Here is a 24,042-nt window from a genome sequence, read left to right as displayed (position 1 = left end):
AGACTCAGTCTCAGACTCAGTCTCAGTCTCAGACCCAGTCTCAGTCTCAGACTCAGACTCAGTCTCAGTCTCAGACCCAGTCTCAGTCACAGACTCAGACTCAGTCTCAGTCTCAGACTCAGACTCACTCCCAGAATCAGTCTCAGACTCAGTATCAGACTCAGTCTCAGTCTCTGACTCAGTGTCAGACTCAGTCTCAGACTCAGTCTCAGTCTCAGTCTCAGTCTCAGTCTCACAGTCAGTCTCTGTCTCTGTCTCAGACTCAGACTCAGTCCCAGTCTCAAACTCAGTCTGAGTCTCTGTCTCAGACTCAGTCTCAGTCTCCGACTCAGTCTCAGTCTCAAACTCAGTCTCAGTCTCTGTCTCAGACTCAGTCTCAGTCTCTGTCTCAGACTCAGTTTCAGTCTCAGCCTCAGTCTCAGACTCAGCCTCAGTCTGAGACTCAGACTCAGTCTCAGACTCAGTCTCTGTCTCAGACTCAGTTTCAGTCTCAGCCTCAGTCACAGACTCAGTCTCAGTCTCAGTCTCAGTCTCAGTATCAGACTCAGTCTCGGTCTCTGTCTCAGTCTCAGTTTCAGACTCAGTCTCAGTTTCAGACTCAGTCTCAGTCTCAGTCTCGGTCTCAGTCTCAGTCTCAGTCTCAGTGTCAGACTCAGATTCAGTCTCAGTCTCAGAATCAGTCTCAGTCCCAGACTCAGACTCAGTCTCAATCTCAGTCTCAGTTCCAGACTCAGTCTCAGTCTCAGACTCAGACCCAGTCTCAGTCTCAGTCTCAGACTCAGTCCCAGACTCAGTCTCAGACTCAGTCTCAGTCTCAGTCTCAGTCCAAGACTCAGTCTCAGACTCAGTATCAGACTCAGTCTCAGACTCAGTCTCAGTCTCAGTCTCAGTCTCAGTCCCAGACTCAGTCTCAGACTCAGTATCAGACTCAGTCTCAGACTCAGTCTCAGTCTCAGTCTCAGGCTCAGTCAGTCTCAGACTCAGTATCAGACTCAGTCTCAGTCTCAGTCTCAGACTCAGAATCAGTCTCAGTCTCAGATTCAGACTCAGTCTCAGTCCCAGACTCAGTCTCAGTCCCAGACTCAATCTCAGTCTCAGTCTCAGTCTCGGACTCAGTCTTAGATTCCGACTCAGTCTCAGTCTCAGTCTCAGTCTCAGACCCAGTCTCAGTCTCAGTCTCAGTCTCAGTCCCAGACTCAGTCTCAGACTCAGTATCTGACTCAGTCTCAGACTCAGTCTCAGTCTCAGACTCAGACTCAGTCTTAGTCCCAGACTCAGTCTCAGTCTCTGTCTCAGACTCAGACAGTCTCAGTCTCAGTCTCAGTCTCAGTATCAGACTCAGACTCAGTTTCAGACTCAGACTCAGTTTCAGACTCAGTCTCAGTCTCAGTCTCAGTCTCAGTCTCAGTCTCAGTCTCAGTGTCAGACTCAGATTCAGTCTCAGTCTCAGAATCAGTCTCAGTCCCAGACTCAGACTCAGTCTCAATCTCAGTCTCAGTTCCAGACTCAGTCTCAGTCTCAGACTCAGACCCAGTCTCAGTCTCAGTCTCAGACTCAGTCCCAGACTCAGTCTCAGACTCAGTCTCAGTCTCAGTCTCAGTCCCAGACTCAGTCTCAGACTCAGTATCAGACTCAGTCTCAGACTCAGTCTCAGTCTCAGTCTCAGGCTCAGTCAGTCTCAGACTCAGTATCAGACTCAGTCTCAGTCTCAGACTCAGTCTCACATTCAGACTCAGTCTCAGACTCAGTCTCAGTCTCAGACTCAGTCTCAGTCTCAGTCTCAGTCTCAGACTCAGTCTCAGACTCAGTCTCAGTCTCAGTCTCAGATTCAGACTCAGTCTCAGACTCATTCTCAGTCTCAGACTCAGTCTCAGTCTCAGACAGTCTCAGACTCGGTCTCAGTCTCAGTCCCAGACTCAGTCTCAGTCCCAGACTCAATCTCAGTCTCAGTCTCAGTCTCGGACTCAGTCTTAGATTCCGACTCAGTGTCAGTCTCAGTCTCAGTCTCAGACTCAGTCTCAGTCTCAGACTCAGACTCAGACTCAGTCTCAGTCTCAGACTCAGACTCAGTCTTAGTCCCAGACTCAGTCTCAGTCTCTGTCTCAGACTCAGACTCAGTCTCAGTCTCAGTATCAGACTCAGACTCAGTTTCAGACTCAGTCTCATTCTCAGTCTCAGCCTCAGTCTCAGTCTCAGTCTCAGTGTCAGACTCAGATTCAGTCTCAGTCTCAGAATCAGTCTCAGTCCCAGACTCAGACTCAGTCTCAATCTCAGTTCCAGACTCAGTCTCAGTCTCAGACTCAGACCCAGTCTCAGTCTCAGTCTCAGTCTCAGTCTCAGTCCCAGACTCAGTCTCAGACTCAGTATCAGACTCAGTCTCAGACTCAGTCTCAGTCTCAGTCTCAGGCTCAGTCAGTCTCAGACTCAGTATCAGACTCAGTCTCAGTCTCAGTCCCAGACTCAGTCTCAGACTCAGTATCAGACTCAGTCTCAGACTCAGTCTCAGTCTCAGTCTCAGGCTCAGTCAGTCTCAGACTCAGTATCAGACTCAGTCTCAGTCTCAGACTCAGTCTCACATTCAGACTCAGTCTCAGACTCAGACTCAGTCTCAGTCTCAGGCTCAGTCAGTCTCAGACTCAGTATCAGACTCAGTCTCAGTCTCAGACTCAGTCTCAGTCTCAGTCTCAGACTCAGACTCAGTCTCAGTCTCAGTCTCAGTCTCAGTCTCGGACTCAGTCTCAGATTCAAACTCAGTCTCAGTCTCAGACTCAGAATCAGTCTCAGTCTCAGATTCAGACTCAGTCTCAGTCCCAGACTCAGTCTCAGTCCCAGACTCAATCTCAGTCTCAGTCTCAGTCTCGGACTCAGTCTTAGATTCCGACTCAGTCTCAGTCTCAGTCTCAGTCTCAGTCTCAGACTCAGTCTCAGTCTCAGACTCAGACTCAGTCTCAGTCTCAGACTCAGACTCAGTCTTAGTCCCAGACTCAGTCTCAGTCTCTGTCTCAGACTCAGACTCAGTCTCAGTCTCAGTCTCAGTATCAGACCCAGACTCAGTTTCAGACTCAGTCTCAGTCTCAGTCTCAGCCTCAGTCTCAGTCTCAGTCTCAGTGACAGACTCAGATTCAGTCTCAGTCTCCGAATCAGTCTCAGTCCCAGACTCAGACTCAGTCTCAATCTCAGTCTCAGTTCCAGACTCAGTCTCAGTCTCAGACTCAGACCCAGTCTCAGTCTCTGTCTCAGACTCAGTCCCAGACTCAGTCTCAGACTCAGTATCAGACTCAGTCTCAGACTCAGTCTCAGTCTCAGTCTCAGGCTCAGTCAGTCTCAGACTCAGTATCAGATTCAGTCTCAGTCTCAGACTCAGTCTCAGATTCAGACTCAGTCTCAGACTCAGTCTCAGTCTCAGTCTCAGTCTCAGACAGTCTCAGACTCGGTCTCAGTCTCAGACTCAGTCTCAGTCTCAGTCTCAGACTCAGTCTCAGTCTCAGACTCAGTCTCAGACTCAGTCTCAGTCTCAGACTCAGTCTCAGTCTCAGGCTCAGTCAGTCTCAGACTCAGTCTCAGACTCAATCTCAGTCTCAGACTCAGTCTCTCTCTCTGTCTTAGTCTCAGACTCAGTCTCAGTCTCAGTCTCAGACTCAGTCTCAGACTCAGTCTCAGTCTCAGACTCAGTCTCAGACTCAGTCTCTGTCTCAGACTCAGTCTCAGACTCAGTCTCTGTCTCAGACTCAGTCTCAGTCTCAGACTCAGTCTCAGTCTCAGTCTCAGACTCAGTCTCAGTCTCAGACTCAGTCTCAGTCTCAGTCTCAGACTCAGTCTCAGACTGAGTCTCAGTCTCAGACTCAGTCTCAGACTCAGTCTCAGTCTCAGACTCAGTCTCAGTCTCAGACTCAGTCTCAGTCTCAGGCTCAGTCAGTCTCAGACTCAGTCTCAGACTCAATCTCAGTCTCAGACTCAGTCTCTGTCTCTGTCTCAGTCTCAGACTCAGTCTCAGTCTCAGTCTCAGACTCAGTCTCAGACTCAGTCTCAGTCTCAGACCCAGTCTCAGTCTCAGACTCAGACTCAGTCTCAGTCTCAGACCCAGTCTCAGTCTCAGACTCAGACTCAGTCTCAGTCTCAGACTCAGACTCACTCCCAGAATCAGTCTCAGACTCAGTATCAGACTCAGTCTCAGTCTCAGACTCAGTGTCAGACTCAGTCTCAGACTCAGTCTCAGTCTCAGTCTCAGTCTCAGTCTCACAGTCAGTCTCAGTCTCAGACTCAGACTCAGTCTCAGTCTCAGTCTCTGTCTCTGTCTCAGACTCAGACTCAGTCCCAGTCTCAAACTCAGTCTGAGTCTCTGTCTCAGACTCAGTCTCAGTCTCAGACTCAGTCTCAGTCTCAAACTCAGTCTCAGTCTCTGTCTCAGACTCAGTCTCAGTCTCTGTCTCAGACTCAGTTTCAGTCTCAGCCTCAGTCTCAGACTCAGCCTCAGTCTGAGACTCAGACTCAGTCTCAGACTCAGTCTCTGTCTCAGACTCAGTTTCAGTCTCAGCCTCAGTCTCAGACTCAGTCTCAGTCTCAGTCTCAGTCTCAGTATCAGACTCAGTCTCGGTCTCTGTCTCAGTCTCAGTTTCAGACTCAGTCTCAGTTTCAGACTCAGTCTCAGTCTCAGTCTCGGTCTCAGTCTCAGTCTCAGTCTCAGTGTCAGACTCAGATTCAGTCTCAGTCTCAGAATCAGTCTCAGTCCCAGACTCAGACTCAGTCTCAATCTCAGTCTCAGTTCCAGACTCAGTCTCAGTCTCAGACTCAGACCCAGTCTCAGTCTCAGTCTCAGACTCAGTCCCAGACTCAGTCTCAGACTCAGTCTCAGTCTCAGTCTCAGTCCAAGACTCAGTCTCAGACTCAGTATCAGACTCAGTCTCAGACTCAGTCTCAGTCTCAGTCTCAGTCTCAGTCCCAGACTCAGTCTCAGACTCAGTATCAGACTCAGTCTCAGACTCAGTCTCAGTCTCAGTCTCAGGCTCAGTCAGTCTCAGACTCAGTATCAGACTCAGTCTCAGTCTCAGTCTCAGACTCAGAATCAGTCTCAGTCTCAGATTCAGACTCAGTCTCAGTCCCAGACTCAGTCTCAGTCCCAGACTCAATCTCAGTCTCAGTCTCAGTCTCGGACTCAGTCTTAGATTCCGACTCAGTCTCAGTCTCAGTCTCAGTCTCAGTCTCAGACCCAGTCTCAGTCTCAGTCTCAGACTCAGTCCCAGACTCAGTCTCAGACTCAGTCTCAGTCTCAGTCTCAGTCCCAGACTCAGTCTCAGACTCAGTATCTGACTCAGTCTCAGACTCAGTCTCAGTCTCAGACTCAGACTCAGTCTTAGTCCCAGACTCAGTCTCAGTCTCTGTCTCAGACTCAGACAGTCTCAGTCTCAGTCTCAGTCTCAGTATCAGACTCAGACTCAGTTTCAGACTCAGACTCAGTTTCAGACTCAGTCTCAGTCTCAGTCTCAGCCTCAGTCTCAGTCTCAGTCTCAGTGTCAGACTCAGATTCAGTCTCAGTCTCAGAATCAGTCTCAGTCCCAGACTCAGACTCAGTCTCAATCTCAGTCTCAGTTCCAGACTCAGTCTCAGTCTCAGACTCAGACCCAGTCTCAGTCTCAGTCTCAGACTCAGTCCCAGACTCAGTCTCAGACTCAGTCTCAGTCTCAGTCTCAGTCCCAGACTCAGTCTCAGACTCAGTATCAGACTCAGTCTCAGACTCAGTCTCAGTCTCAGTCTCAGGCTCAGTCAGTCTCAGACTCAGTATCAGACTCAGTCTCAGTCTCAGACTCAGTCTCACATTCAGACTCAGTCTCAGACTCAGTCTCAGTCTCAGACTCAGTCTCAGTCTCAGTCTCAGACTCAGTCTCAGACTCAGTCTCAGTCTCAGTCTCAGATTCAGACTCAGTCTCAGACTCATTCTCAGTCTCAGACTCAGTCTCAGTCTCAGACAGTCTCAGACTCGGTCTCAGTCTCAGTCCCAGACTCAGTCTCAGTCCCAGACTCAATCTTAGTCTCAGTCTCAGTCTCGGACTCAGTCTTAGATTCCGACTCAGTGTCAGTCTCAGTCTCAGTCTCAGACTCAGTCTCAGTCTCAGACTCAGACTCAGACTCAGTCTCAGTCTCAGACTCAGACTCAGTCTTAGTCCCAGACTCAGTCTCAGTCTCTGTCTCAGACTCAGACTCAGTCTCAGTGTCAGTATCAGACTCAGACTCAGTTTCAGACTCAGTCTCATTCTCAGTCTCAGCCTCAGTCTCAGTCTCAGTCTCAGTGTCAGACTCAGATTCAGTCTCAGTCTCAGAATCAGTCTCAGTCCCAGACTCAGACTCAGTCTCAATCTCAGTTCCAGACTCAGTCTCAGTCTCAGACTCAGACCCAGTCTCAGTCTCAGTCTCAGTCTCAGTCCCAGACTCAGTCTCAGACTCAGTATCAGACTCAGTCTCAGACTCAGTCTCAGTCTCAGTCTCAGGCTCAGTCAGTCTCAGACTCAGTATCAGACTCAGTCTCAGACTCAGTCTCGGTCTCAGTCTCAGACTCAGTCTCAGTCTCAGTCTCAGTCTCAGACACAGTCTCAGACTTAGTCTCAGTCTCAGTCTCAGTCTCAGACTCAGGGTCAGACTCAGTCTCAGTCTCAGTCTCAGTCCCAGACTCAGTCTCAGACTCAGTATCAGACTCAGTCTCAGACTCAGTCTCAGTCTCAGGCTCAGTCAGTCTCAGACTCAGTATCAGACTCAGTCTCAGTCTCAGTCTCAGACTCAGACTCAGTCTCAGTCTCAGTCTCAGTCTCGGACTCAGTCTCAGATTCAAACTCAGTCTCAGTCTCAGACTCAGAATCAGTCTCAGTCTCAGATTCAGACTCAGTCTCAGTCCCAGACTCAGTCTCAGTCCCAGACTCAATCTCAGTCTCAGTCTCAGTCTCGGACTCAGTCTTAGATTCCGACTCAGTCTCAGTCTCAGTCTCAGTCTCAGTCTCAGACTCAGTCTCAGTCTCAGACTCAGACTCAGTCTCAGTCTCAGACTCAGACTCAGTCTTAGTCCCAGACTCAGTCTCAGTCTCTGTCTCAGACTCAGACTCAGTCTCAGTCTCAGTCTCAGTATCAGACTCAGACTCAGTTTCAGACTCAGTCTCAGTCTCAGTCTCAGCCTCAGTCTCAGTCTCAGTCTCAGTGTCAGACTCAGATTCAGTCTCAGTCTCAGAATCAGTCTCAGTCCCAGACTCAGACTCAGTCTCAATCTCAGTCTCAGTTCCAGACTCAGTCTCAGTCTCAGACTCAGACCCAGTCTCAGTCTCAGTCTCAGACTCAGTCCCAGACTCAGTCTCAGACTCAGTCTCAGTCTCAGTCTCAGTCCCAGACTCAGTCTCAGACTCAGTATCAGACTCAGTCTCAGACTCAGTCTCAGTCTCAGGCTCAGTCAGTCTCAGACTCAGTATCAGACTCAGTCTCAGTCTCAGACTCAGTCTCACATTCAGACTCAGTCTCAGACTCAGTCTCAGTCTCAGTCTCAGGCTCAGTCAGTCTCAGACTCAGTATCAGTCTCAGTCTCAGTCTCAGTCTCAGACTCAGTCTCAGTCTCAGTCTCAGACTCAGACTCAGTCTCAGTCTCAGTCTCAGTCTCGGACTCAGTCTCAGATTCAAACTCAGTCTCAGTCTCAGACTCAGAATCAGTCTCAGTCTCAGATTCAGACTCAGTCTCAGTCCCAGACTCAGTCTCAGTCCCAGACTCAATCTCAGTCTCAGTCTCAGTCTCGGACTCAGTCTTAGATTCCGACTCAGTCTCAGTCTCAGTCTCAGTCTCAGTCTCAGACTCAGTCTCAGTCTCAGACTCAGACTCAGTCTCAGTCTCAGACTCAGACTCAGTCTTAGTCCCAGACTCAGTCTCAGTCTCTGTCTCAGACTCAGACTCAGTCTCAGTCTCAGTCTCAGTATCAGACTCAGACTCAGTTTCAGACTCAGTCTCAGTCTCAGTCTCAGCCTCAGTCTCAGTCTCAGTCTCAGTGTCAGACTCAGATTCAGTCTCAGTCTCAGAATCAGTCTCAGTCCCAGACTCAGACTCAGTCTCAATCTCAGTCTCAGTTCCAGACTCAGTCTCAGTCTCAGACTCAGACCCAGTCTCAGTCTCAGTCTCAGGCTCAGTCAGTCTCAGACTCAGTCTCAGTCTCAGACTCAGACTCAGTCTCAGTCTCAGACTCAGACTCAGTCTTAGTCCCAGACTCAGTCTCAGTCTCTGTCTCAGACTCAGACTCAGTCTCAGTCTCAGTCTCAGTATCAGACTCAGACTCAGTTTCAGACTCAGTCTCAGTCTCAGTCTCAGTCTCAGTCTCAGTCTCAGACTCAGTCTCAGTCTCAGACTCAGACTCAGTCTCAGTCTCAGACTCAGACTCAGTCTTAGTCCCAGACTCAGTCTCAGTCTCTGTCTCAGACTCAGACTCAGTCTCAGTCTCAGTCTCAGTATCAGACTCAGACTCAGTTTCAGACTCTGTCTCAGTCTCAGCCTCAGTCTCAGTCTCAGTCTCAGTGACAGACTCAGATTCAGTCTCAGTCTCAGAATCAGTCTCAGTCCCAGACTCAGACTCAGTCTCAATCTCAGTCTCAGTTCCAGACTCAGTCTCAGTCTCAGACTCAGCCCCAGTCTCAGACTCTGTCTCAGACTCAGTCCCAGACTCAGTCTCAGACTCAGTATCAGACTCAGTCTCAGACTCAGTCTCAGTCTCAGTCTCAGGCTCAGTCAGTCTCAGACTCAGTATCAGATTCAGTCTCAGTCTCAGACTCAGTCTCAGATTCAGACTCAGTCTCAGATTCAGTCTCAGTCTCAGTCTCAGTCTCAGTCAGTCTCAGACTCGGTCTCAGTCTCAGACTCAGTCTCAGTCTCAGTCTCAGACTCGGTCTCAGTCTCAGACTCAGTCTCAGTCTCAGTCTCAGACTCAGTCTCAGACTCAGTCTCAGTCTCAGACTCAGTCTCAGACTCAGTCTCAGTCTCAGACTCAGTCTCAGTCTCAGGCTCAGTCAGTCTCAGACTCAGTCTCAGACTCAATCTCAGTCTCAGACTCAGTCTCTCTCTCTGTCTCAGTCTCAGACTCAGTCTCAGTCTCAGTCTCAGACTCAGTCTCAGACTCAGTCTCAGTCTCAGACTCAGTCTCAGACTCAGTCTCTGTCTCAGACTCAGTCTCAGTCTCAGTCTCAGACTCAGTCTCAGTCTCAGTCTCAGACTCAGTCTCAGTCTCAGACTCAGTCTCAGTCTCAGTCTCAGACTCAGTCTCAGACTCAGTCTCAGTCTCAGACTCAGTCTCAGACTCAGTCTCAGTCTCAGACTCAGTCTCAGTCTCAGGCTCAGTCAGTCTCAGACTCAGTCTCAGACTCAATCTCAGTCTCAGACTCAGTCTCTGTCTCTGTCTCAGTCTCAGACTCAGTCTCAGTCTCAGTCTCAGACTCAGTCTCAGACTCAGTCTCAGTCTCAGACCCAGTCTCAGTCTCAGACTCAGACTCAGTCTCAGTCTCAGACCCAGTCTCAGTCTCAGACTCAGACTCAGTCTCAGTCTCAGACTCAGACTCACTCCCAGAATCAGTCTCAGACTCAGTATCAGACTCAGTCTCAGTCTCAGACTCAGTGTCAGACTCAGTCTCAGACTCAGTCTCAGTCTCAGTCTCAGTCTCAGTCTCACAGTCAGTCTCAGTCTCAGACTCAGACTCAGTCTCAGTCTCAGTCTCTGTCTCTGTCTCAGACTCAGACTCAGTCCCAGTCTCAAACTCAGTCTGAGTCTCTGTCTCAGACTCAGTCTCAGTCTCAGACTCAGTCTCAGTCTCAAACTCAGTCTCAGTCTCTGTCTCAGACTCAGTCTCAGTCTCTGTCTCAGACTCAGTTTCAGTCTCAGCCTCAGTCTCAGACTCAGCCTCAGTCTGAGACTCAGACTCAGTCTCAGACTCAGTCTCTGTCTCAGACTCAGTTTCAGTCTCAGCCTCAGTCTCAGACTCAGTCTCAGTCTCAGTCTCAGTCTCAGTATCAGACTCAGTCTCGGTCTCTGTCTCAGACTCAGTTTCAGTCTCAGCGTCAGTCTCAGACTCAGTCTCAGTCTCAGTCTCAGTCTCAGTATCCGACTCAGTCTCGGTCTCAGTCTCAGACTCAGTCTCGGTCTCAGTCTCAGACTCAGTCTCAGTCTCAGACTCAGACTCAGTCCCAGACTCAGTCTCAGACTCAGTCTCAGACTCAGCCTCAGTCTCAGACTCAGACTCAGTCTCAGTCTCAGTCTCAGATTCAGTCTCAGTCTCAGTCTCAGTCTCAGACTCAGTCTCAGTCTCAGTCTCAGACTCAGTCTCAGTCTCAGACTCAGTCTCAGATTTAGACTCTGTCTCAGTCTCAGACTCAATCTCAGACTCATTATCAGACTCAGTCACAGTCTCAGTCTCAGTCTCAGTTTCAGACTCAGTCTCAGTCTCAGACCCAGTCTCAGTCTCAGTCTCAGACTCAGTCTCAGTCTCAGACTCAGTCTCAGACTCAGGCTCAGTCTCAGACTCAGTATCAGACTCAGTCTCAGTCTCAGTCTCAGTCTCAGTCTCAGGCTCAGTCAGTCTCAGACTCAGTATCAGACTCAGTCTCTGTCTCAGACTCAGTCTCAGTCTCAGTCTCAGACTCAGTCTCAGTCTCAGTCTCAGACTCAGTCTCAGTCTCAGACTCAGTCTCAGTCTCAGTCTCAGACTCAGTCTCAGACTCAGTCTCAGTCTCAGACTCAGTCTCAGACTCAGTCTCAGTCTCAGACTCAGTCTCAGTCTCAGACTCAGTCTCAGTCTCAGGCTCAGTCAGTCTCAGACTCAGTCTCAGACTCAATCTCAGTCTCAGACTCAGTCTCTGTCTCTGTCTCAGTCTCAGACTCAGTCTCAGTCTCAGTCTCAGACTCAGTCTCAGACTCAGTCTCAGTCTCAGACCCAGTCTCAGTCTCAGACTCAGACTCAGTCTCAGTCTCAGACCCAGTCTCAGTCTCAGACTCAGACTCAGTCTCAGTCTCAGACTCAGACTCACTCCCAGAATCAGTCTCAGACTCAGTATCAGACTCAGTCTCAGTCTCAGACTCAGTGTCAGACTCAGTCTCAGACTCAGTCTCAGTCTCAGTCTCAGTCTCAGTCTCACAGTCAGTCTCAGTCTCAGACTCAGACTCAGTCTCAGTCTCAGTCTCTGTCTCTGTCTCAGACTCAGACTCAGTCCCAGTCTCAAACTCAGTCTGAGTCTCTGTCTCAGACTCAGTCTCAGTCTCAGACTCAGTCTCAGTCTCAAACTCAGTCTCAGTCTCTGTCTCAGACTCAGTCTCAGTCTCTGTCTCAGACTCAGTTTCAGTCTCAGCCTCAGTCTCAGACTCAGCCTCAGTCTGAGACTCAGACTCAGTCTCAGACTCAGTCTCTGTCTCAGACTCAGTTTCAGTCTCAGCCTCAGTCTCAGACTCAGTCTCAGTCTCAGTCTCAGTCTCAGTATCAGACTCAGTCTCGGTCTCTGTCTCAGACTCAGTTTCAGTCTCAGCGTCAGTCTCAGACTCAGTCTCAGTCTCAGTCTCAGTCTCAGTATCCGACTCAGTCTCGGTCTCAGTCTCAGACTCAGTCTCGGTCTCAGTCTCAGACTCAGTCTCAGTCTCAGACTCAGACTCAGTCCCAGACTCAGTCTCAGACTCAGTCTCAGACTCAGCCTCAGTCTCAGACTCAGACTCAGTCTCAGTCTCAGTCTCAGATTCAGTCTCAGTCTCAGTCTCAGTCTCAGACTCAGTCTCAGTCTCAGTCTCAGACTCAGTCTCAGTCTCAGACTCAGTCTCAGATTTAGACTCTGTCTCAGTCTCAGACTCAATCTCAGACTCATTATCAGACTCAGTCACAGTCTCAGTCTCAGTCTCAGTTTCAGACTCAGTCTCAGTCTCAGACCCAGTCTCAGTCTCAGTCTCAGACTCAGTCTCAGTCTCAGACTCAGTCTCAGACTCAGGCTCAGTCTCAGACTCAGTATCAGACTCAGTCTCAGTCTCAGTCTCAGTCTCAGTCTCAGGCTCAGTCAGTCTCAGACTCAGTATCAGACTCAGTCTCAGTCTCAGACTCAGTCTCAGATTCAGACTCAGTCTCAGACTCAGTCTCAGTCTCAGTCTCAGACAGTCTCAGACTCACACTCAGTCTCAGTCTCAGTCTCAGCTTCAGATTCAGACTCAGTCTCAGACTCATTCTCAGTCTCAGACTCCGACTCAGTCTCAGACTCAGTCTCAGACTCATTCTCAGTCTCAGACTCTGTCTCAGTCTCAGACAGTCTCAGACTCCGACTCAGTCTCAGACTCTGTCTCAGTCTCAGTCTCAGTCTCAGACTCAGTCTCAGTCTCAGACTCAGTCACAGACTCAGTCTCAGTCTCAGACTCAGTCTCAGACTCAGTCTCAGTCTCAGACTCAGTCTCAGTCTCAGACTCAGTCTCAGATTTAGACTCTGTCTCAGTCTCAGACTCAGTCTCAGTCTCAGTCTCAGACTCAGTCTCAGACTCAGTCTCAGTCTCAGACTCAGTCTCAGTCTCAGACTCAGTCTCAGATTTAGACTCTGTCTCAGTCTCAGACTCAGTCTCAGTCTCAGTCTCAGTCTCAGACTCAGACTCAGTCTCAGTCTCAGTCTCTGTCTCTGTCTCAGACTCAGACTCAGTCCCAGTCTCAAACTCAGTCTCAGTCTCTGTCTCAGACTCAGTCTCAGTCTCAGACTCAGTCTCAGTCTCAAACTCAGTCTCAGTCTCTGTCTCAGACTCAGTCTCAGTCTCTGTCTCAGACTCAGTTTCAGTCTCAGCCTCAGTCTCAGACTCAGCCTCAGTCTGAGACTCAGATTCAGTCTCAGACTCAGTCTCTGTCTCAGACTCAGTTTCAGTCTCAGCCTCAGTCTCAGACTCAGTCTCAGTCTCAGTCTCAGTATCAGACTCAGTCTCGGTCTCAGTCTCAGACTCAGTCTCGGTCTCAGTCTCAGACTCAGTCTCAGTCTCAGACTCAGACTCAGTCCCAGACTCAGTCTCAGACTCAGTCTCAGACTCAGCCTCAGTCTGAGACTCAGAATCAGTCTTAGTCTCAGTCTCAGTCTCAGATTCAGTCTCAGTCTCAGTCTCAGTCTCAGTCTCAGACTCAGTCTCAGTCTCAGTCTCAGTCTCAGTCTCAGTCTCAGTCTCAGACTCAGTCTCAGTCTCAGTCTCAGTCTCAGTTTCAGACTCAGTCTCAGTCTCAGACCCAGTCTCAGTCTCAGACTCAGTCTCAGTCTCAGTATCAGACTCAGTCTCAGTCTCAGTCTCAGTCTCAGGCTCAGTCAGTCTCAGACTCAGTATCAGACTCAGTCTCAGTCTCAGACTCAGTCTCAGATTCAGACTCAGTCTCAGACTCAGTCTCAGTCTCAGACTCAGTCTCAGTCTCAGACAGTCTCAGACTCACACTCAGTCTCAGTCTCAGTCTCAGCTTCAGATTCAGACTCAGTCTCAGACTCATTCTCAGTCTCAGACTCCGACTCAGTCTCAGACTCAGTCTCAGACTCATTCTCAGTCTCAGACTCTGTCTCAGTCTCAGACAGTCTCAGACTCCGACTCAGTCTCAGACTCAGTCTCAGTCTCAGTCTCAGACTCAGTCTCAGACTCAGTCTCAGTCTCAGACTCAGTCTCAGTCACATACTCAGTCTCAGACTCAATCTCAGTCTCAGACTCAGTCTGAGTCTCAGTCTCAGACTCAGTCTCAGACTCAGTATCAGACTCAGTATCAGACTCAGTCTCAGTCTCAGACTCAGTCTCAGATTCAGACTCAGTCTCAGACTCAGTCTCAGTCTCAGACTCAGTCTCAGTCTCAGACAGTCTCAGACTCACACTCAGTCTCAGTCTCAGTCTCAGCTTCAGATTCAGACTCAGTCTCAGACTCTGTCTCAGTCTCAGTCTCAGTCTCAGACTCAGTCTCAGTCTCAGTCTCAGACTCAGTCTCAGACTCAGTCTCAGTCTCAGACTCAGTCTCAGACTCAGTCTCAGTCTCAGACTCAGTCTCAGTCTCAGACTCAGTCTCAGACTCAATCTCAGTCTCAGACTCAGTCTCAAACTCAGTCTCAGTCTCTGTCTCAGACTCAGTCCCAGTCTCAGACTCAGTCTCAGACTCAGTCTCTGTCTATGTCTCAGTCTCAGACTCAGTCTCAGTCTCAGTTTCAGACTCAGTCTCAGTCTCAGTCTCAGTGTCAGACTCAGATTCAGTCTCAGTCTCAGACTCAGTCTCCGACTCAGTCTCAGTCTCAGTCTCAGACTCAGTCTCAGACTCAGTCTCAGTCTCAGACTCAGACTCAGACTCAGTCTCAGTCGCAGTCTCAGTCTCAGTCTCGGACTCAGTCTCAGATTCAGACTCAGTCTCAGTCTCAGTCTCAGTCTCAGTCTCAGACTCAGTCTCAGACTCAGTCTCAGTCTCTGTCTCAGTCTCAGTCTCAGACTCAGTCTCAGTCTCAGTCTCAGACTCAGTCTCAGATTCAGACTCAGTCTCAGTCTCAGACTCAGTCTCAGTCTCAGTCTCAGACTCAGACTCAGTCTCAGTCTCAGACTCAGACTCAGTCTCAGTCTCAGACTCAGACTCATACTCAGTCTCAGACTCAGTCTCAGTCTCAGACTCAGAATCAGTCACAGATTGAGTCTCAGACTCAGTCTCAGACTCAGTCTCAGTCTCAGACTCAGACTCAGACTCAGTCTATGACTCAGTCTCAGACTCAGTCTCAGTCTCAGACTCAGTCTCAGATTCAGACTCAGTCTCAGTCTCAGACTCAGTCTCAGTCTCAGTCTCAGACTCAGTCTCAGACTCAGTCTCAGTCTCTGTCTCAGACTCAGTCTCAGTCTCAGTCTCAGACTCTGTCTCAGTCTCAGTCTCAGACTCAGACTCAGTCTCAGTCTCAGTCTCAGTATCAGTCTCAGACTCAGTCTCAGTCTCAGTCTCAGACTCAGACTCAGTCTCAGTCTCAGACTCAGACTCAGTCTCAATCTCAGACTCAGTCTCAGACTCAGTCTCAGTCTCAGACTCAGACTCAGTCTCAGTCTCAGTCTCTGTCTCAGACTCAGACTCAGTCTCAGTCTCAGACTCAGTCTCAGTCTCAGTCGCACTCTCAGACTCAGTCTCAGATTCAATCTCAGTCTCAGTCTCAGTCTCAGACTCAGTCTCAGTCTCAGACTCAGACTCAGACTCAGTCTCAGTCTCAGACTCAGACTCAGTTTCAGTCTCAGACTCAGACTCAGACTCAGTCTCAGACTCAGTCTCAGACTCAGTCTCAGACTCAGTCTCAGTCTCTGTCTCAGTCTCAGTCTCAGACTCAGTCTCAGTCTCAGTCTCAGACTCAGTCTCAGATTCAGACTCAGTCTCAGTCTCAGACTCAGTCTCAGTCTCAGTCTCAGTCTCAGACTCAGTCTCAGTCTCAGAGTCAGTCTCAGTCTCAGTCTCAGACTCAGACTCAGTCTCAGTCTCAGTCTCAGTATCAGACTCAGACTCAGTTTCAGACTCAGTCTCAGTCTCAGAGTCAGTCTCAGTCTCAGACTCAGTCTCAGTCTCAGTCTCGGACTCAGTCTCAGATTCCGACTCAGTCTCAGTCTCAGTCTCAGTCTCAGTCTCAGACTCAGTCTCAGACTCAGACTCAGACTCAGTCTCAGTCTCAGACTCAGACTCAGTCTCAGTCTCAGACTCAGTCTCAGACTCAGTCTCAGTCTCAGACTCAGACTCAGTCTCAGTCTCAGTCTCTGTCTCAGACTCCGACTCAGTCACAGTCTCAGTCTCAGACTCAGTCTCAGTCTCAGTCGCACTCTCAGACTCAGTCTCAGATTCAGACTCAGTCTCAGTCTCAGTCTCAGACTCAGTCTCAGTCTCAGTCTCAGACTCAGACTCAGTCTCAGTCTCAGACTCAGACTCAGTTTCAGTCTCAGACTCAGACTCAGACTCAGTCTCAGACTCAGTCTCAGTCTCAGTCTCAGTGTCAGACTGAGACTCAATCTCAGTCTCAGACTCAGTCTCAGACTCAGTCTCAGTCTCAGACTCAGTCTCAGATTCAGCCTCAGTCTCAGATTCAGACTCAGTCTCAGTCTCAGACTCAGTCTTAGTCTCAGACTCAGACTCAGACTCAGTCTCAGACTCAGACTCAGTCACAGATTGAGTCTCAGACTCAGTCTCAGTCTCTGACTCAGTCTCAGACTCAGTCTCAGACTCAGTCTCAGTCTCAGTCTCAGTGTCAGACTCAGACTCAGTCTCAGTCTCAGACTCAGACTCAGACTCAGACTCAGTCTCAGTCTCAGACTCAGACTCAGTTTCAGTCTCAGACTCAGACTCAGACTCAGTCTCAGACTCAGTCTCAGTCTCAGTCTCAGTGTCAGACTGAGACTCAGTCTCAGTCTCTGACTCAGTCTCAGACTCAGTCTCAGACTCAGTCTCAGTCTCAGACTCAGTCTCAGATTCAGACTCTGTCTCAGTCTCAGACTCAGTCTCAGTCTCAGTCTCAGAGTCAGTCTCAGTCTCAGTATCAGACTCAGACTCAGTTTCAGACTCAGTCTCAGTCTCAGCCTCAGTCTCAGTCTCAGTCTCAGTCTCAGTGTCAGACTCAGATTCAGTCTCAGTCTCAGAATCAGTCTCCGACTCAGTCTCAGTCTCAGTCTCAGACTCAGTCTCAGACTCAGTCTCAGTCTCAGACTCAGACTCAGACTCAGTCTCAGTCTCAGTCTCAGTCTCGGACTCAGTCTCAGATTCAGACTCAGTCTCAGTCTCCGACTCAGAATCAGTCTCAGTCTCAGATTCAGACTCAGTCTCAGTCCCAGACTCTGTCTCAGTCCCAGACTCAATCTCAGTCTCAGTCTCAGTCTCGGACTCAGTCTTAGATTCCGACTCAGTCTCAGACTCAGTCTCAGTCTCAGAGTCAGTCTCAGTCTCAGTCTCAGTCTCAGAGTCAGTCTCAGTCTCAGACCCAGTCTCAGTCTCAGTCTCAGTCTCAGACTCAGTCTCAGACTCAGACTCAGACTCAGTCTCAGTCTCAGACTCAGACTCAGTCTCAGTCTCAGACTCAGTCTCAGACTCAGTCTCAGTCTCAGACTCAGACTCAGTCTCAGTCTCAGTCTCTGTCTCAGACTCAGACTCAGTCACAGTCTCAGTCTCAGACTCAGTCTCAGTCTCAGTCGCACTCTCAGACTCAGTCTCATATTCAGACTCAGTCTCAGTCTCAGTCTCAGACTCAGTCTCAGTCTCAGTCTCAGACTCAGACTCAGTCTCAGTCTCAGACTCAGACTCAGTTTCAGTCTCAGACTCAGACTCAGACTCAGTCTCAGACTCAGTCTCAGTCTCAGTCTCAGTGTCAGACTGAGACTCAATCTCAGTCTCAGACTCAGTCTCAGACTCAGTCTCAGTCTCAGACTCAGTCTCAGATTCAGCCTCAGTCTCAGATTCAGACTCAGTGTCAGTCTCAGACTCAGTCTTAGTCTCAGACTCAGACTCAGACTCAGTCTCAGACTCAGACTCAGTCACAGATTGAGTCTCAGACTCAGTCTCAGTCTCTGACTCAGTCTCAGTGTCAGACTCAGATTCAGTCTCAGTCTCAGACTCAGTCTCCGACTCAGTCTCAGTCTCAGACTCAGTCTCAGACTCATTCTCAGTCTCAGACTCAGACTCAGTCTCAGTCTCAGTCTCAGTCTCGGACTCAGTCTCAGATTCAGACTCAGTCTCAGTCTCAACCTCAGTCTCAGTCTCAGTCTCAGTCTCAGTGTCAGACTCAGATTCAGTCTCAGTCTCAGACTCAGTCTCCGACTCAGTCTCAGTCTCAGTCTCAGACTCAGTCTCAGACTCATTCTCAGTCTCAGACTCAGACTCAGTCTCAGTCTCAGTCTCAGTCTCGGACTCAGTCTCAGATTCAGACTCAGTCTCAGTCTCCGACTCAGAATCAGTCTCAGTCTCAGATTCAGACTCAGTCTCAGTCCCAGACTCAGTCTCAGTCCCAGACTCAATCTCAGTCTCAGTCTCAGTCTCGGACTCAGTCTTAGATTCCGACTCAGTCTCAGACTCAGTCTCAGTCTCAGAGTCAGTCTCAGTCTCAGTCTCAGTCTCAGAGTCAGTCTCAGTCTCAGACCCAGTCTCAGTCTCAGTCTCAGTCTCAGACTCAGTCTCAGACTCAGACTCAGACTCAGTCTCAGTCTCAGACCCAGACTCAGTCTCAGTCTCAGACTCAGTCTCAGACTCAGTCTCAGTCTCAGACTCAGACTCAGTCTCAGTCTCAGTCTCAGTCTCAGACTCAGACTCAGTCACAGTCTCAGTCTCAGACTCAGTCTCAGTCTCAGTCGCACTCTCAGACTCAGTCTCAGATTCAGACTCAGTCTCAGTCTCAGTCTCAGACTCAGTCTCAGTCTCAGTCTCAGACTCAGACTCAGTCTCAGTCTCAGACTCAGACTCAGTTTCAGTCTCAGACTCAGACTCAGACTCAGTCTCAGACTCAGTCTCAGTCTCAGTCTCAGTGTCAGACTGAGACTCAATCTCAGTCTCAGACTCAGTCTCAGACTCAGTCTCAGTCTCAGACTCAGTCTCAGATTCAGCCTCAGTCTCAGATTCAGACTCAGTCTCAGTCTCAGACTCTGTCTTAGTCTCAGACTCAGACTCAGACTCAGTCTCAGACTCAGACTCAGTCACAGATTGAGTCTCAGACTCAGTCTCAGTCTCTGACTCAGTCTCAGAATCTGTCTCAGACTCAGTCTCAGTCTCAGTCTCAGTGTCAGACTCAGTCTCAGACTCAGTCTCAGTCTCAGTCTCAGTGTCAGACTGAGACTCAGTCTCAGTCTCTGACTCAGTCTCAGACTCAGTCTCAGACTCAGTCTCAGTCTCAGACTCAGTCTCAGATTCAAACTCTGTCTCAGTCTCAGACTCAGTCTCAGTCTCAGTCTCAGAGTCAGTCTCAGTCTCAGTATCAGACTCAGACTCAGTTTCAGACTCAGTCTCAGTCTCAGCCTCAGTCTCAGTCTCAGTCTCAGTCTCAGTGTCAGACTCAGATTCAGTCTCAGTCTCAGACTCAGTCTCCGACTCAGTCTCAGTCTCAGTCTCAGACTCAGTCTCAGTCCCAGACTCAGACTCAGTCTCAATCTCAGTCTCAGTTCCAGACTCAGTCTCAGTCTCAGACTCAGACCCAGTCTCAGTCTCTGTCTCAGACTCAGTCCCAGACTCAGTCTCAGACTCAGTATCAGACTCAGTCTCAGACTCAGTCTCAGTCTCAGTCTCAGGCTCAGTCAGTCTCAGACTCAGTATCAGATTCAGTCTCAGTCTCAGACTCAGTCTCAGATTCAGACTCAGTCTCAGACTCAGTCTCAGTCTCAGTCTCAGTCTCAGACAGTCTCAGACTCGGTCTCAGTCTCAGACTCAGTCTCAGTCTCAGTCTCAGACTCAGTCTCAGTCTCAGACTCAGTCTCAGACTCAGTCTCAGTCTCAGACTCAGTCTCAGTCTCAGGCTCAGTCAGTCTCAGACTCAGTCTCAGACTCAATCTCAGTCTCAGACTCAGTCTCTCTCTCTGTCTTAGTCTCAGACTCAGTCTCAGTCTCAGTCTCAGACTCAGTCTCAGACTCAGTCTCAGTCTCAGACTCAGTCTCAGACTCAGTCTCTGTCTCAGACTCAGTCTCAGACTCAGTCTCTGTCTCAGACTCAGTCTCAGTCTCAGACTCAGTCTCAGTCTCAGTCTCAGACTCAGTCTCAGTCTCAGACTCAGTCTCAGTCTCAGTCTCAGACTCAGTCTCAGACTGAGTCTCAGTCTCAGACTCAGTCTCAGACTCAGTCTCAGTCTCAGACTCAGTCTCAGTCTCAGACTCAGTCTCAGTCTCAGGCTCAGTCAGTCTCAGACTCAGTCTCAGACTCAATCTCAGTCTCAGACTCAGTCTCTGTCTCTGTCTCAGTCTCAGACTCAGTCTCAGTCTCAGTCTCAGACTCAGTCTCAGACTCAGTCTCAGTCTCAGACCCAGTCTCAGTCTCAGACTCAGACTCAGTCTCAGTCTCAGACCCAGTCTCAGTCTCAGACTCAGACTCAGTCTCAGTCTCAGACTCAGACTCACTCCCAGAATCAGTCTCAGACTCAGTATCAGACTCAGTCTCAGTCTCAGACTCAGTGTCAGACTCAGTCTCAGACTCAGTCTCAGTCTCAGTCTCAGTCTCAGTCTCACAGTCAGTCTCAGTCTCAGACTCAGACTCAGTCTCAGTCTCAGTCTCTGTCTCTGTCTCAGACTCAGACTCAGTCCCAGTCTCAAACTCAGTCTGAGTCTCTGTCTCAGACTCAGTCTCAGTCTCAGACTCAGTCTCAGTCTCAAACTCAGTCTCAGTCTCTGTCTCAGACTCAGTCTCAGTCTCTGTCTCAGACTCAGTTTCAGTCTCAGCCTCAGTCTCAGACTCAGCCTCAGTCTGAGACTCAGACTCAGTCTCAGACTCAGTCTCTGTCTCAGACTCAGTTTCAGTCTCAGCCTCAGTCTCAGACTCAGTCTCAGTCTCAGTCTCAGTCTCAGTATCAGACTCAGTCTCGGTCTCTGTCTCAGTCTCAGTTTCAGACTCAGTCTCAGTTTCAGACTCAGTCTCAGTCTCAGTCTCGGTCTCAGTCTCAGTCTCAGTCTCAGTGTCAGACTCAGATTCAGTCTCAGTCTCAGAATCAGTCTCAGTCCCAGACTCAGACTCAGTCTCAATCTCAGTCTCAGTTCCAGACTCAGTCTCAGTCTCAGACTCAGACCCAGTCTCAGTCTCAGTCTCAGACTCAGTCCCAGACTCAGTCTCAGACTCAGTCTCAGTCTCAGTCTCAGTCCAAGACTCAGTCTCAGACTCAGTATCAGACTCAGTCTCAGACTCAGTCTCAGTCTCAGTCTCAGTCTCAGTCCCAGACTCAGTCTCAGACTCAGTATCAGACTCAGTCTCAGACTCAGTCTCAGTCTCAGTCTCAGGCTCAGTCAGTCTCAGACTCAGTATCAGACTCAGTCTCAGTCTCAGTCTCAGACTCAGAATCAGTCTCAGTCTCAGATTCAGACTCAGTCTCAGTCCCAGACTCAGTCTCAGTCCCAGACTCAATCTCAGTCTCAGTCTCAGTCTCGGACTCAGTCTTAGATTCCGACTCAGTCTCAGTCTCAGTCTCAGTCTCAGTCTCAGACCCAGTCTCAGTCTCAGTCTCAGACTCAGTCCCAGACTCAGTCTCAGACTCAGTCTCAGTCTCAGTCTCAGTCCCAGACTCAGTCTCAGACTCAGTATCTGACTCAGTCTCAGACTCAGTCTCAGTCTCAGACTCAGACTCAGTCTTAGTCCCAGACTCAGTCTCAGTCTCTGTCTCAGACTCAGACAGTCTCAGTCTCAGTCTCAGTCTCAGTATCAGACTCAGACTCAGTTTCAGACTCAGACTCAGTTTCAGACTCAGTCTCAGTCTCAGTCTCAGCCTCAGTCTCAGTCTCAGTCTCAGTGTCAGACTCAGATTCAGTCTCAGTCTCAGAATCAGTCTCAGTCCCAGACTCAGACTCAGTCTCAATCTCAGTCTCAGTTCCAGACTCAGTCTCAGTCTCAGACTCAGACCCAGTCTCAGTCTCAGTCTCAGACTCAGTCCCAGACTCAGTCTCAGACTCAGTCTCAGTCTCAGTCTCAGTCCCAGACTCAGTCTCAGACTCAGTATCAGACTCAGTCTCAGACTCAGTCTCAGTCTCAGTCTCAGGCTCAGTCAGTCTCAGACTCAGTATCAGACTCAGTCTCAGTCTCAGACTCAGTCTCACATTCAGACTCAGTCTCAGACTCAGTCTCAGTCTCAGACTCAGTCTCAGTCTCAGTCTCAGACTCAGTCTCAGACTCAGTCTCAGTCTCAGTCTCAGATTCAGACTCAGTCTCAGACTCATTCTCAGTCTCAGACTCAGTCTCAGTCTCAGACAGTCTCAGACTCGGTCTCAGTCTCAGTCCCAGACTCAGTCTCAGTCCCAGACTCAATCTTAGTCTCAGTCTCAGTCTCGGACTCAGTCTTAGATTCCGACTCAGTGTCAGTCTCAGTCTCAGTCTCAGACTCAGTCTCAGTCTCAGACTCAGACTCAGACTCAGTCTCAGTCTCAGACTCAGACTCAGTCTTAGTCCCAGACTCAGTCTCAGTCTCTGTCTCAGACTCAGACTCAGTCTCAGTGTCAGTATCAGACTCAGACTCAGTTTCAGACTCAGTCTCATTCTCAGTCTCAGCCTCAGTCTCAGTCTCAGTCTCAGTGTCAGACTCAGATTCAGTCTCAGTCTCAGAATCAGTCTCAGTCCCAGACTCAGACTCAGTCTCAATCTCAGTTCCAGACTCAGTCTCAGTCTCAGACTCAGACCCAGTCTCAGTCTCAGTCTCAGTCTCAGTCCCAGACTCAGTCTCAGACTCAGTATCAGACTCAGTCTCAGACTCAGTCTCAGTCTCAGTCTCAGGCTCAGTCAGTCTCAGACTCAGTATCAGACTCAGTCTCAGACTCAGTCTCGGTCTCAGTCTCAGACTCAGTCTCAGTCTCAGTCTCAGTCTCAGACACAGTCTCAGACTTAGTCTCAGTCTCAGTCTCAGTCTCAGACTCAGGGTCAGACTCAGTCTCAGTCTCAGTCTCAGTCCCAGACTCAGTCTCAGACTCAGTATCAGACTCAGTCTCAGACTCAGTCTCAGTCTCAGGCTCAGTCAGTCTCAGACTCAGTATCAGACTCAGTCTCAGTCTCAGTCTCAGACTCAGACTCAGTCTCAGTCTCAGTCTCAGTCTCGGACTCAGTCTCAGATTCAAACTCAGTCTCAGTCTCAGACTCAGAATCAGTCTCAGTCTCAGATTCAGACTCAGTCTCAGTCCCAGACTCAGTCTCAGTCCCAGACTCAATCTCAGTCTCAGTCTCAGTCTCGGACTCAGTCTTAGATTCCGACTCAGTCTCAGTCTCAGTCTCAGTCTCAGTCTCAGACTCAGTCTCAGTCTCAGACTCAGACTCAGTCTCAGTCTCAGACTCAGACTCAGTCTTAGTCCCAGACTCAGTCTCAGTCTCTGTCTCAGACTCAGACTCAGTCTCAGTCTCAGTCTCAGTATCAGACTCAGACTCAGTTTCAGACTCAGTCTCAGTCTCAGTCTCAGCCTCAGTCTCAGTCTCAGTCTCAGTGTCAGACTCAGATTCAGTCTCAGTCTCAGAATCAGTCTCAGTCCCAGACTCAGACTCAGTCTCAATCTCAGTCTCAGTTCCAGACTCAGTCTCAGTCTCAGACTCAGACCCAGTCTCAGTCTCAGTCTCAGACTCAGTCCCAGACTCAGTCTCAGACTCAGTCTCAGTCTCAGTCTCAGTCCCAGACTCAGTCTCAGACTCAGTATCAGACTCAGTCTCAGACTCAGTCTCAGTCTCAGGCTCAGTCAGTCTCAGACTCAGTATCAGACTCAGTCTCAGTCTCAGACTCAGTCTCACATTCAGACTCAGTCTCAGACTCAGTCTCAGTCTCAGTCTCAGGCTCAGTCAGTCTCAGACTCAGTATCAGTCTCAGTCTCAGTCTCAGTCTCAGACTCAGTCTCAGTCTCAGTCTCAGACTCAGACTCAGTCTCAGTCTCAGTCTCAGTCTCGGACTCAGTCTCAGATTCAAACTCAGTCTCAGTCTCAGACTCAGAATCAGTCTCAGTCTCAGATTCAGACTCAGTCTCAGTCCCAGACTCAGTCTCAGTCCCAGACTCAATCTCAGTCTCAGTCTCAGTCTCGGACTCAGTCTTAGATTCCGACTCAGTCTCAGTCTCAGTCTCAGTCTCAGTCTCAGACTCAGTCTCAGTCTCAGACTCAGACTCAGTCTCAGTCTCAGACTCAGACTCAGTCTTAGTCCCAGACTCAGTCTCAGTCTCTGTCTCAGACTCAGACTCAGTCTCAGTCTCAGTCTCAGTATCAGACTCAGACTCAGTTTCAGACTCAGTCTCAGTCTCAGTCTCAGCCTCAGTCTCAGTCTCAGTCTCAGTGTCAGACTCAGATTCAGTCTCAGTCTCAGAATCAGTCTCAGTCCCAGACTCAGACTCAGTCTCAATCTCAGTCTCAGTTCCAGACTCAGTCTCAGTCTCAGACTCAGACCC

This window comes from Chiloscyllium punctatum, chromosome 24 (assembly GCF_047496795.1).
Source record: "Chiloscyllium punctatum isolate Juve2018m chromosome 24, sChiPun1.3, whole genome shotgun sequence".
In the NCBI taxonomy this organism is placed as follows: domain Eukaryota; kingdom Metazoa; phylum Chordata; class Chondrichthyes; order Orectolobiformes; family Hemiscylliidae; genus Chiloscyllium; species Chiloscyllium punctatum.
This window is presented reverse-complemented; position numbering follows the sequence as displayed.